Source organism: Nansenia antarctica (assembly GCF_963989245.1).
Source record: "Nansenia antarctica genome assembly, contig: SCAFFOLD_67, whole genome shotgun sequence".
Taxonomy (NCBI): domain Eukaryota; kingdom Metazoa; phylum Chordata; class Actinopteri; order Argentiniformes; family Microstomatidae; genus Nansenia; species Nansenia antarctica.
Genome location: NW_027663205.1, coordinates 365,341 through 377,320, shown reverse-complemented (window position 1 = coordinate 377,320; position 11,980 = coordinate 365,341). Strand labels below are relative to the sequence as shown.

General features: G+C 46.4%; 1 long non-coding RNA gene across 1 annotated transcript; it reads right to left on the bottom strand.

The window, feature by feature from the left end:
- Positions 1 to 1,627: 1,627 nt before the first annotated feature.
- Positions 1,628 to 10,728, bottom strand: LOC308175223. Its single transcript, XR_013937947.1, has 4 exons — positions 10,645 to 10,728; positions 3,129 to 3,212; positions 2,943 to 3,036; positions 1,628 to 2,012 (listed from the first exon to the last, which is right to left on the bottom strand). It is a non-coding gene; the product is annotated as an uncharacterized lncRNA (long non-coding RNA).
- Positions 10,729 to 11,980: the final 1,252 nt, after the last annotated feature.

Genomic DNA, 11,980 nt, shown 5'->3' with positions numbered 1-11,980 from the left:
AGAAGTGTCCGCCTGAAAGGCTTAAAGAAGGGACTTTTATTAAGCCGTGATATATCATTGTTGCGGTCCATCCTCATGTCATGAATTCTTTGGTGGTATAGTGGGGTGAGCATAGCTGCCTTCCAAGCAGTGCACCCGGGTTCGATTCCCGGCCAATGCAAGTAAGCGAACTTTTTCCCAAGGGGCCCATGCCTGCAGTTCCAAAAGTGTTGGCCTCACACCGCAGGCTCGTTGATAGCGTGGCTTCCAACAACGCTTGAGGCATGAGGCTTGAAAAGACTCTGTGGCGCAACGGTAGCGCGTCCGACTCCAGATCAGAAGGTTGTGTGTTCAAATCACGTCAGGGTCAGGGTGTTTTAGTTGAAAGCCACTGGCTTGGAGAAGAAGCCACATTTCATTGTCAGGATGTGGACATGCAGGATGAACGTCTCACTCCAGATCAGAAGGTGTTCGATTAGATTGAACTTTTTTGTCATTGCACTGAGTACAATTACTGAGACATACTTGTGGCGCAACAATATCCACTTAGTCCAGATGAGAAGGCTGAGTCTCCAAATCACGTCAGGGTGAATTAGCAGTCAACATGTAACCCTCTGTTCCGCACTAGAAGCAAAGCGTCATTGTGAAGACCTTCAAATGCAGGATGCGCATTATCTCAGCACTATTGCAATCAAATTGCCAATGGAGCAGTCAAAGGAAGGTCCGCCCGAACAGGGACTTGAACCCTGGACCCTTAGATTAAAAGTCTGATGCTCTACCGACTGAGCTATCCGGGCTCTTGAAGATGAAGCGAACATGATGTTCCGTTTCCATACAGGCTTTCTACTTCTTACTTTGACGTTTTCTTTACAACGATAGGCCTATTGAAAAGACTCTGTGGCGCAACGGTAGCGTGTCTGACTCCAGATCAGAAGGTTGCGTGTTCAAATCACGTCAGGGTCAGGGTGTTTTAGTTGAAAGCCACTGGCTTGGAGAAGAAGCCACATTTCATTGTCAGGATGTAGACATGCAGGATGAACGTCTCACTCCAGATCCGAAGGTGTCAGAGTTCGATTAGATTGACCTTTTTTGTCATTGCACTGAGTACAATTACTGAGACATACTTGTGGCGCAACAATAGACACTTAGTCCAGATGAGAAGGCTGAGTCTCCAAATCACGTCAGGGTGAATTAGCAGTCAACATGTAACCCTCTGTTCCGCACTAGAAGGCCAGTCGAGTATTGCTATAACGGAGATTTTTAACCGTTTATTGACCCTTTCTTGCCGTCTTTTCAGCCGCGGGTTCGAATCCACCTGAGGACATTACTGTCAAAAATATTTTCTTTTTTAAAGTCTTAATCAATTAAATGTTTCATGTAACACAACATGTTTTGGTGATTTATAATTCATTTCATTAAAGAAAACAGGACATCTTATGCTATTTATTGGTTTAACATTGCAATGTTGAGTTCTCTAACCCTAAGCTCCATTGTTGATGTTAATGTAACCATTATACTGTTTTAAAACATACACAGACACGTGGATGTATTGAACTCCACACTTGATTTATTAAAAAGCACACACGCACAACTGCTAAACCATGTACATAAAAAATAAACAAAACTGATTAAATCTTGGTTGTATCGAACTAAAACAAAATGTGCATATTTAAAACAATTTCCAACAGTGTTACAACATTAATTAATCATTTCATTGTAAATAAAAACTCTACTATGTGTGTGTGTGTGTGTGTGTGTGTGTGTGTGTGTGTGTGTGTGTACAGTCTCTTTCCCTTCTAAGGTGCCACACTGATCAGGACCCTGGCCACTCAACCCATGGCCATTCAGCCCCATCTTCATCCAGATGCTCTGATGGGGACAGCAGTTCCAGCGGCCGACATTGTGATCGTAGCTGGGGATGGAAGGCTCAGCTGCAGGCTGTGTTGGGGGCGGAGGGAGAGAGGCTGCAGGCTGCGTTGGGGGCGGAGGGAGAGAGGCTGCAGACTGTGATGGAGGAGCATGGTGTGGCAGTGCTGCATGACAACAAAATAAATAGGAAACACATGTTAAACCAAAAAGGAGCTGTGCATAGACTTCAGTTAAAAAACATGCCAGAGAGTATTGAGGCAGCACTGTATGCTGCTCTGCTCTGGTAGGGGCAGGGTGCTTCACATGACACTTCTAGTATCAGAGAGAGTAGTACATTCACCATTTTTAAATCTAGAACCAAAAAATTACAGAAAGAACATCAGTTCTGTGATCATTAATTGTATTGATGATGATGATGATGTGTGTGTGTCTTAACTAGTGTAATGTTGTGTTGTAATGTTTTTACTTTATTTTTATTTTTATTATCAACATCATTTATATATATATATATATATATATATATATATATATATATATATATATATATATATATATATGTTACGGTACATGTGGGAATACGGTACATGTGGGAAAACTAGGGTTAGGGTTAGGTGCTAAGGTGCTACGGATAGGGATAGGATTAGGGTTAGGGTTAGACATGCCATCATGTACCAAGTCGACGTAGCACCTAACCCTAACACTAGTTTTCCCACATGTGCCGTCTTCTCACATGTACCGTAACATATATATATTTATTATTATTATTCCATTGTTGATTAGAACTTTATTGTATCTTAGTCATTTGTATTAGTGTATCCTGTTTCCCTATTGTCTTGTTACCCTTCCCCCAGGGACTACAGATGGAAATTAGCTCTGAACTATATCTGAAGCAATATATGTATTGTGCATTATCCCTGTCAAATAAACTAATAAACAAACATGTAATGTAGGATCTAAGGTAATAGGATGCAAAAGAAGTCTCAATAGTTTGTTAAATATCCACAGCAAAGTACAAACATTTACAGATGACTTTCAATCAAAATAACAGACCTGGTTGAAATTGTGTGCAATATAAATAAACTGAAATGACATACTGTATTCCCACACGGCGGGTTCTAGAGTGTAGGCCTAAGGATGGGGCCCAGGCAAGCCGCTGAGGAGGTATTGGCAGCAGGACCTTCACTGGAGCTGAAGGAGGAGGTAACATGAAACTTCACACAACTGGAAATCACTTTGACAGTGAATAAAGATGGGACACACAGTAATGTACATGAATTAACCTTGCAAAGGAGACGCAGTCACATCGGATTCATCATCATGAGCTGGTCTCAAGAGTGTAACTGAAGCAGTCAGTTTGCTCCTCACTGTAAAAGAAAATAAAGTGTTATTCTCTCCCTCACTAATGCCTGGCTTATTCATCATGCTTGTAAATGGGTTAATGGGCCACATTCTGTCATTACCTGTTATAGTCTGTCAAGCTGATTTGAACATTAATAAGTCTCAGTATGTCTACTCTGATGTGAATATGTCTCATCTGATGAGAATTACATATACATTGGTATATAGGCTATTTGTTATGAATGGATATTTAGTTCAATGTTCACTTCTTTAAAGCAGGTAAAGCCTCAGTGACGGTATGCATGTTTAAACACATTGATTGTGAAATCAAGGGTTTGGTATGTTTCTAAATTGTATGGGTGTCACCTGCTCAAAATGCCTCTTTTGCCCATACTGTAATGTACATGCCAAACCCTTGAAACACATCTTCAAAAAGGATGCAAAAAGAGAACTCGTATGAACACTTATCCTCCTCCTACAAATAGATACAATATGGAATGTAATAAAACATGCAATTACACATGTACTGTACAGAGCAGACATACATTGTAAATACATGTAGGCTAACTAAACTTGTAAATAAACTAACTGTACATACATTTACACTTTAATTGTCCTATAATATAAATTACACCTGATTGATTTGATTTGATTTAGGCCTATTTGAAAGTTAATATCACAGTGTAACACTGGGGGATTTACTAAATGACAACATTGTGGGCACTGCTAGGCAGCAGTCATATCATTTGCACATTAGTATGTACAATACTGGTGTACATATTGTTCAGCTCTCCCTCTAGTTAGCTGATGGCGAATCCTCTGCTTGCTCCGGCAGTACGGGTGAAATGATGAGACTGACACAATTCGGTTTGATTTCCTTCTTCATCTATTAAACAGATTGTAAAACTAAACACAAAACATTGATATCAGTACATGTAAATAAACAGTGAACAAACTAACAGAAAAAGATTTAACAAGCTACACAATCATACAGAACTCCTTACCAACTCCCATCTCTCTTCACACTGTCATTCCGATTCCCTGCCACCCAGATTACCTCCATTAAGCCCGCCCCCATTTCTATCTAAGCCAATCACCCTCTGCATGCATACTTTTACCCAATCAAATGAATCAAACAATAAAATAAACTCCCAATCAAATACCCTCCCATGGATTAGCCAAACACCTCCCACTTGGTCCATTGGTCCTTTGTGCCTAAATGGACCACAACTTTCCCTCTCTTTAATACAGTTATTTTCTACTGCTCCTCCACGGGAAGCAGCACGACCACCCGCCCAACGTCTCGGTCGAGCGTTGGGAAGAGATCGTGGCCCTCGCTCCTTCCTCGTCCTGAATCACCCACGCCTTCTTGCGCATCTTCAATAGGGTGCCAGCCAACCCCTCGTGGCTCGCCCCATGGGCCTCCCCTGCCAACAGAGTGCTGATCCATGCAGTGTAGGGGACAAGTGGGATTCCCACCTCCTTCGCCTCCTGGATTCCTCCGGAACACACCAGCAGCCCCGGCCCTTCGACCCTCTCAACTACCAGTCTGTCCCAAGTCATTTTAGGAAACTCTGTTCCATCCTGTGCAGCCAGACACAGGTCGCGGAAAGCTGCGTTCAGCTCCTGGACGCCGAGGCTAACTCCGCTTCTTGTCTCCCTCGGGCGTGTAGCCTCCCACTTTGCGTCTTCTGGAGCCCTCCTGCAAACCAACCACTGCCTAACAGCTCGCCGGACCCACCCAACTACCCGAATGAGCCTGCCTATCTCACTGAAGCGTTCTGGCTCAATCAGGTCCATGAGAGCAGCGCCCCAGAGCCTCTCCCTCTCATGCTCGGGGTCCCTGGAACTCCCAACCGGTGTGGATGTCCCCTTTGCATTTGCTTCCTCCTCAATGCCGCATTTCGGGTCCAGCCCCTTCCTCGCCTGAGCGCGTGTTACAGCTGCAGTGAACGCTTTCCGTTGCAGCATGCTCACGCTGTCTCGAGCACTTACAGCCACTCCCCTGGATGTTTCCTCGCTCAGCTGATCAGCCAGCACCAACACCTCTGACTCTGGCTCCACATTGGCCCTCGTTTCTGCAGGCTGGCCCTCTTTGCTCCTCCCACTTTGACCCGACTGGATCCGTGGTTCCGGAGCGAAACCTCCAGCGTTGAGCGTCCTCTCGATTCCCTCCGTGATGCTCCTCAGCTCTCTCCTGTCGACATGAGACGCTAGAATGTCGTCTACATAGGTGTCCTCCTCAAGTGCTCTCCGCTCTTCTTTTAGGTGGGCGACCTCTGGCAGCCTTGCCGTCTTCCTCATGGCCAGCTGGGCGATGCATCCGGCTGGCTTGTCCCCGATGTTGACGCGGGTAATTGCGTAGGTTTTGATCTTCTTTTCCCCTGCGAGAGTCATCTCTTTCCCGCCCGGCTGACAATTTCCGCAGCGACACCCTCCACACTTTGGCTCGCACGCGGCGCTGATGCTATCCCAGCTCCACCACTTGAGGACCTCTTTGCTGCTTGCAGCTGTTCTCCCGGTCTTTTCATGACCTTGCGGCTTCTGGTCTCCATCCTCTTCTTTTGCGCTGGGCGTCTTGCAGGGGATCTCCTCAAAACTTACTGCCTCCGTTCTCAGAGAACGCGCAAAGTGCGTCTGGGAGTTGTGTGCGGATCTTTCCCAACTTTCAAACAGGTCTGGGTGCGTTCCTCCCACGGTCTTCCCCAGAGGCCCGTCCCACAGCACTAAGTCTCCCGTCCCTCTTCTCCACCGTGGAGCGAGTCGTCCCTCTCGGTGGCTGATCAAGAGCTCGATTTCCTTAGGTCGGACCAGCTCTTTCTTCTCGACCCCAGGGAAGAACTTACAGAGTCGCTCTGGACTGATGACCTTGTCTGCACGAGCGATTGTGTCGAGCCCGTAGCATACCATCTCGTGGGGACTCCATCTGTTGTTGCTCCACGCCCTGACCTTTAGCAGGTATTTGTTAGTCTTGACCCTGACCTTCATTCCACCGACCCCCTGCACGGTCAGTGTTACTTGCCTCCGCTCCAGTTGGAGACGATCGGCGGCCCGGTTGGTGATATAATTTGTGTCGGAGGCGAGGTCTATGAGGGTTCCCAGGGCATTTCCTGCTTCTGTTTTGACTATCAATGTCATCATTAGTACTGGATGTTCCTCTGGCCCATTCTCCGCGAAGAGACCCCCGCCTTCTGCGCCCGTGCTCAGCGTCATCGAAGCCTTACTGGTGAATGCGTTCGCCCTCCTTTCCTGTTCAGGGTTGAGTCCCAAAGAATCCAGGAATTCTCGTTGCTTGTCAGCGAACCCTGGCCCTGTCTTCTTTCCCTCACTCCACTCGGGACACAGAAGGTAGTGATGACTTGCCTTTCCTTCATTCTGCTTGCACACATTTCTGCACAGGTACCGGTTACTACACTCTCCGTCGGCACCGTGCATGCCCAAACATTTCTGACAGGCTTTGCTTTGCTTTGCTGTGGCTCGCTTCTCTGCCAGACTGAGACTCTTGAACTTACGGCAGAAGAATATTTTGCCACCGTGCTGGTCGCTTCCACAGATGTCACACTCTTCTCTTCTTTCCGAGTTCCTGCCTGTGACTCTGGTTTCACCTCGATGTTCCTCCTCTTCTTCATCTACCGGTGAGTCTTTCTCCGCGGCCCTCGTGAATGCCCTCTTCTCCCATCTGACTGGCCTCTCCGGTGTTCCCCCAGAGGTTTCTGTGGAGCCTCGGATTCGCGCCATCCTTTCGAGGATTACTTCCTGCCTTTTCAGAAACAGAAGAAGAGCATCGAATTGCTTGTCTGGGGTGACTTGGTTTTCGGGTTCGGTTACAAAGGTAAACCAGCCTTCCTGCACGCGATCTGGCAGTTTGCTCTCGATGGCCTTAATTACAAGTGGGTTCTTCATAGCGCCCACTTCTCCTAAGTCAGTCAGGTCCATGAGGGCTCTTTCCACTGCCTGAATAAGGTCGATCGCTTTCCTCGGCTGGTTTCCTTTTACCGCTGGTATTCTTTCCAATTCCTCAATAATTTGCAGCGCGATGGTTGCCTTGTCTCCAAACCGATTCTCCAAGGCTTTGAATACGTCCTCCGCTGAGCGGTAGCTCGAGAGTTTGAGTTCCTCGAAAACCTTTCGGTCTATGCTCTCGAGGAGGTGGAGTTTCTTCACCTCTGGCGACCCCGATGGGTCTCCCTGCTGCTGCAGGCTCTCCCAATCTTTCCGCCAGCGATGAAAATCTCTCATACACCCGCTGAACACGGGCAGCCTTGTTGGAGGGAGTTTGATCTTGGCTCTGGTGCGGTTGCCTCCATATGTGGCGCTCTCCAGCCCTGCCTCCCGGGCTTGTTCCCATGCTTCCCGCTGAGCCTCCAGTAGTTTGGCGCGCTCTTGAGCGGCTATTTCTGCTGCCTTCAACTCAATCACGGCCGCCTTCTGCCTTGCCTCAGCGATCTCTTCTTCGGCCCCCAATTTCACCTTCGCTGTCTCCTTCTCAAACTCGGCCACGCTATCAGCTGACTTCAGTCTTGCCTCAGCGGCTTTCCTTTCCAGCTTGGCAATCGCTTCTTTATTTTCTCTATTTGTCGCTCGATCTTTGGCCTCTTCTTCGGCGAGAGCGTCGGCCCTTTCTCTATTCGTCGCTCGATCTTTGGCCTCTTCTTCGGCGAGAACGTCGGCCCTTTTCCTCTCATCTTCGGCGAGAACGTCGGCCCTTTTTCTCTCATCTTCGGCGAGAGCGTCGGCCCTTTCTCTATTCGTCGCTCGATCTTTGGCCTCTTCTTCGGCGAGAACGTCGGCCCTTTTCCTCTCATCTTCGGCGAGAGCGTCGGCCCTTTTCCTCTCATCTTCGGCGAGAGCGTCGGTGGCCATTTGCTTTGCTGCGGCGGCCTTGTCGGCCATTTTGTCAGTATTCTCCTTCTCAACTCTTCCAAATTCAGTCACAAACGTTTCCCAAAGTTCATCCATTTTGTCCTCCAGCTCCTCTAGTGACTTTCTCGTGTTGCACGCCTCAACTACAGGGATCCACTCCCCCCAGCTTGATAGCAGACTTCGCGCTTTGATGATGAGGCTCTCTGTGAGTGTGCTTCGTTCTCTACAAACGTCGTGGGTTGCCCCCTCCAGACTGATCCTCTTCACGCCTTCGTGACTCCTTTCTGCTCGTCTAATTGTGGATGAAAGTTCGACCCCCGCGAACCTTGTCCACATGTTGGCCTTTAAAACGTGACCGACCTGTTCAACCTTCTGAGCTCTCTCCTCAGCGGCCTTGGTGATGTCTTGAAGAAGCTGACTGTTACCTGTCTCAGGTTCCTGACTTGCTTTGGCCTGCAAACCTTCCTCATAATTGTCGTCTGCAGAGTTTAGGTCTTTCGCGTTTGATAGGAGCGCTATCCACTCGCGTTTCATGTCATCTTCGCCCATCAATGCCACTGACCTGATAATGTGGCGGTATCCTCTCTCAAAAGTGACTGCCAACTTTTCCCTTTCGGTCCTTAGTGCCTCCATTCTGCCTGTGACTCAGAAATAACTTGTGTGTACCTGCTTCGTCTTTCTATCTTATATCTTCAGCCCTCTCTGACTCCCTGAGCTGATTTGCGCTGGTCCCTGCACTTCCTTAACTAGTCTTCGGCAGCGGAACCAGGTTCACCGTGAGGTCATCCCAGGGATACTGCTAAAAATAAAATAATAAAGTGGGAGAGGATTTTCCTCCCCCCGACGACTTAATACCCAGGTACACACAAACCTATTTTAATGCAAACAGTCAATAGAGTCACAGAGAAGAGTGCTGGGTGTGGGTAGCTCTCTGGGTAGCTGCTATTAGCTCGCAATTCCTTTCTTGGTGGGTCTTGTAGGTTAGCCTAGCTGGCTGTGGATTCTTGCAGTTAGGTTAACCAGTTGAAGCTAGCCGTGGATTGTTTCACTCCTTGCCTGCCTAGCTAGCTGTAGCTTTGAGTGCTATAAGCTCTACCGCGTGCCTGTGCGCTATTGCGACAACAAGGCTAACGCTAGCTTAGTTTGCTAATGCTACGCTGGCTAGCAAGTGGCTAGTTAGCTACGGTCGCGGGCGCCCCGGCTCCGTTGCCGGCCTAGTTAGCTGTAGCTTTGAGTGCTATAAGCTCTACCGCGTGCCTGCTGCGCTATTGCAACAACAGGGCTAACGCTAGCTTAGTTTGCTAATGCTACGCTGGCTAGCAAGTGGCTAGTTAGCTACAGTTGCGGGCGCCGCGGCTCCGTCACTAACCTGACCAGGCTTTAGCTTGCTCTTATCTCCGGTGAATGGATCCTTGTCCTCCCGGAGCTTCTGTTGCGTCCAAACCGGGCTTGTATTCCTTAGCTAACTGACGGTCCGTCCTCCTGCGGTCGTCAGCGGGTGTTTTACAATTGTTCAGCTCTCCCTCTAGTTAGCTGAATGGTGAATTTTCTGCTTGCTCCGGCAGTACGGGTGAAATGATGAGACTGACACAATTCGGTTTGATTTCCTTCTTCATCTATTAAACAGATTGTAAAACTAAACACAAAACATTGATATCAGTACATGTAAATAAACAGTGAACAAACTAACAGAAAAAGATTTAACAAGCTACACAATCATACAGAACTCCTTACCAACTCCCATCTCTCTTCACACTGTCATTCCGATTCCCTGCCACCCAGATTACCTCCATTAAGCCCGCCCCCATTTCTATCTAAGCCAATCACCCTCTGCATGCATACTTTTACCCAATCAAATGAATCAAACAATAAAATAAACTCCCAATCAAATACCCTCCCATGGATTAGCCAAACACATATTATGTACAGTAGCCTAATGCTGTATAGTATGGCCAGGCTATCATTGTGCAAAACTGTGTAGACTAGCATTGCAGTAGTATCTAAAACATTGCACAACCATAACACTATGAATAACTCGCAAGACGGTTCGCAAAACCCACACACTAACATTGTTAATTTAACAACTGTTGAACAAAGTATTGAGACAGCAGACTTGTCCGATGTGTAGCCGTACAGTAGCTTGGCAAATCAATATCGAAATAGCTTTGAATATGTTACCTATATATATATATATATATATATATATATATATATATATATATATATACATATATGTTACCGTAGACACGTCCGGACCTGACAGACATGTCCGGACCTGACAGACATGTCCGATAACGAGTCAAGTACAGCAAAAGTACCGTAAACTGAAAACTGTCCGCTTTTCAGATTCAGATTCAGATTCAGATAACGTTTATTGCCATTATGCATACACATATAGGAATTTGCTTCGGCATTACAGTAAGTGCGTTTATACTTTTTTCACGTGTATACAAAAACAAATGCAAAAAAACAGGACAACACAGGACAGACAACAGTGCATTGGATAGTGCAACATATATAAAGTGCAGTGCTTTCTGCAGCCCCTCTTGTATGTCTACTTATTATATATTATTACAGTTAATGTTTGTGACTTACCTATTAACCAAACGAAGAAAGTAAACTTGAGAGTTTAGAACGCGAGAAAGACGGTACGATGTCTTTGCCTTTCAGGAAATAGTGCAGTCGAGTCGATTTCAGTGTTGTGACGTGACGTCACTGCTCAATGCGCCACAAAACCATCCGGTGGCCGAAAATATATGAACTATATAGAACTACCAAAGTGAACGGGATCTTAACTACTACCATAGACAATGAATGGGCCAATGCAAAGTCTATGGTTGTAGTATAGGCATATCTCTCGATTGCCGCCGCGGGGCCCCGGTTTCGATTCCCGGCCAATGCATGAACCCACCTTTAGGACAATTCAAAGAACAGATATCAACTAAGTAAACATCTATTATTCAAGGTCAATTTCAGCAAACATCTGAGCATTGGTTGTTCAGTGGTAGAATTCTCGCCTGCCACGCGGGGCAGCCTGCTAACGATTCCCAACTAAGTTGGGCGCTCCGCCACGCCCCCAGCGGGCTCGCCACGCCCCCAGCGGCTCGACGCACGCGCAGCGGGCTCGACTCCCAGCGGGCTCGACTGCGAAACGGCATACATTTTGCCAGACTGCATACATTTTCACGCACTGCGTTGCTATTTTAAACATTACCGTTTCAATCAACCACGTAATATGTCACTGTCAGATATTTATTCACCAGAACTAGTAAAACAGAGGTAGAGGACAACAGAGGGGCCAGAAAAGTGAGCTGTAAAAAAATATTCCCTGACCTCTCTTAACGAGACGAGCAATAAGTTACATTAAATTACAATATCAGAGCACAAAAACATCACAGGAGAGACATGGCAAATGTGCGTTCATGAGTGTGAGTCCATCCCACCAGCTAAGCAGTTTTTGAGGCGTTTAAAGTTTCATTTATTTCAGTTGTTCTGCCTATGTATCCTCTTGAGGATAAAACATGTGAGATCAGGTTTTGTATAGATTTGTAAAAATGAACATTAGAACCTGAAATGAACTGATTGAAAAGGGCCTATTGATATGAACAGATTGAAGTGAACAGATTGACAATAGCAGGCCTATTAAATACAATGGCAGTCAAAACTGTCCTTTTGAGCCGTCTTTGGGTCTTCAATATATACAAAGGGGTAGAGGAGCACCAAAATATTATGAATGAAAAAACCTTTATTGTCAGGCCTATTAAATACAATGGCAGTCAAAACTGTCCTTTTGAGCCGTCTTTGGGTCTTCAATATATACAAAGGGGTAGAGGAGCACCAAAATATTATGAATGAAAAAACCTTTATTGTCAGGCCTATTAAATACAATGGCAGTCAAAACTGTCCTTTTGAGCCGTCTTTGGGTCTTCAA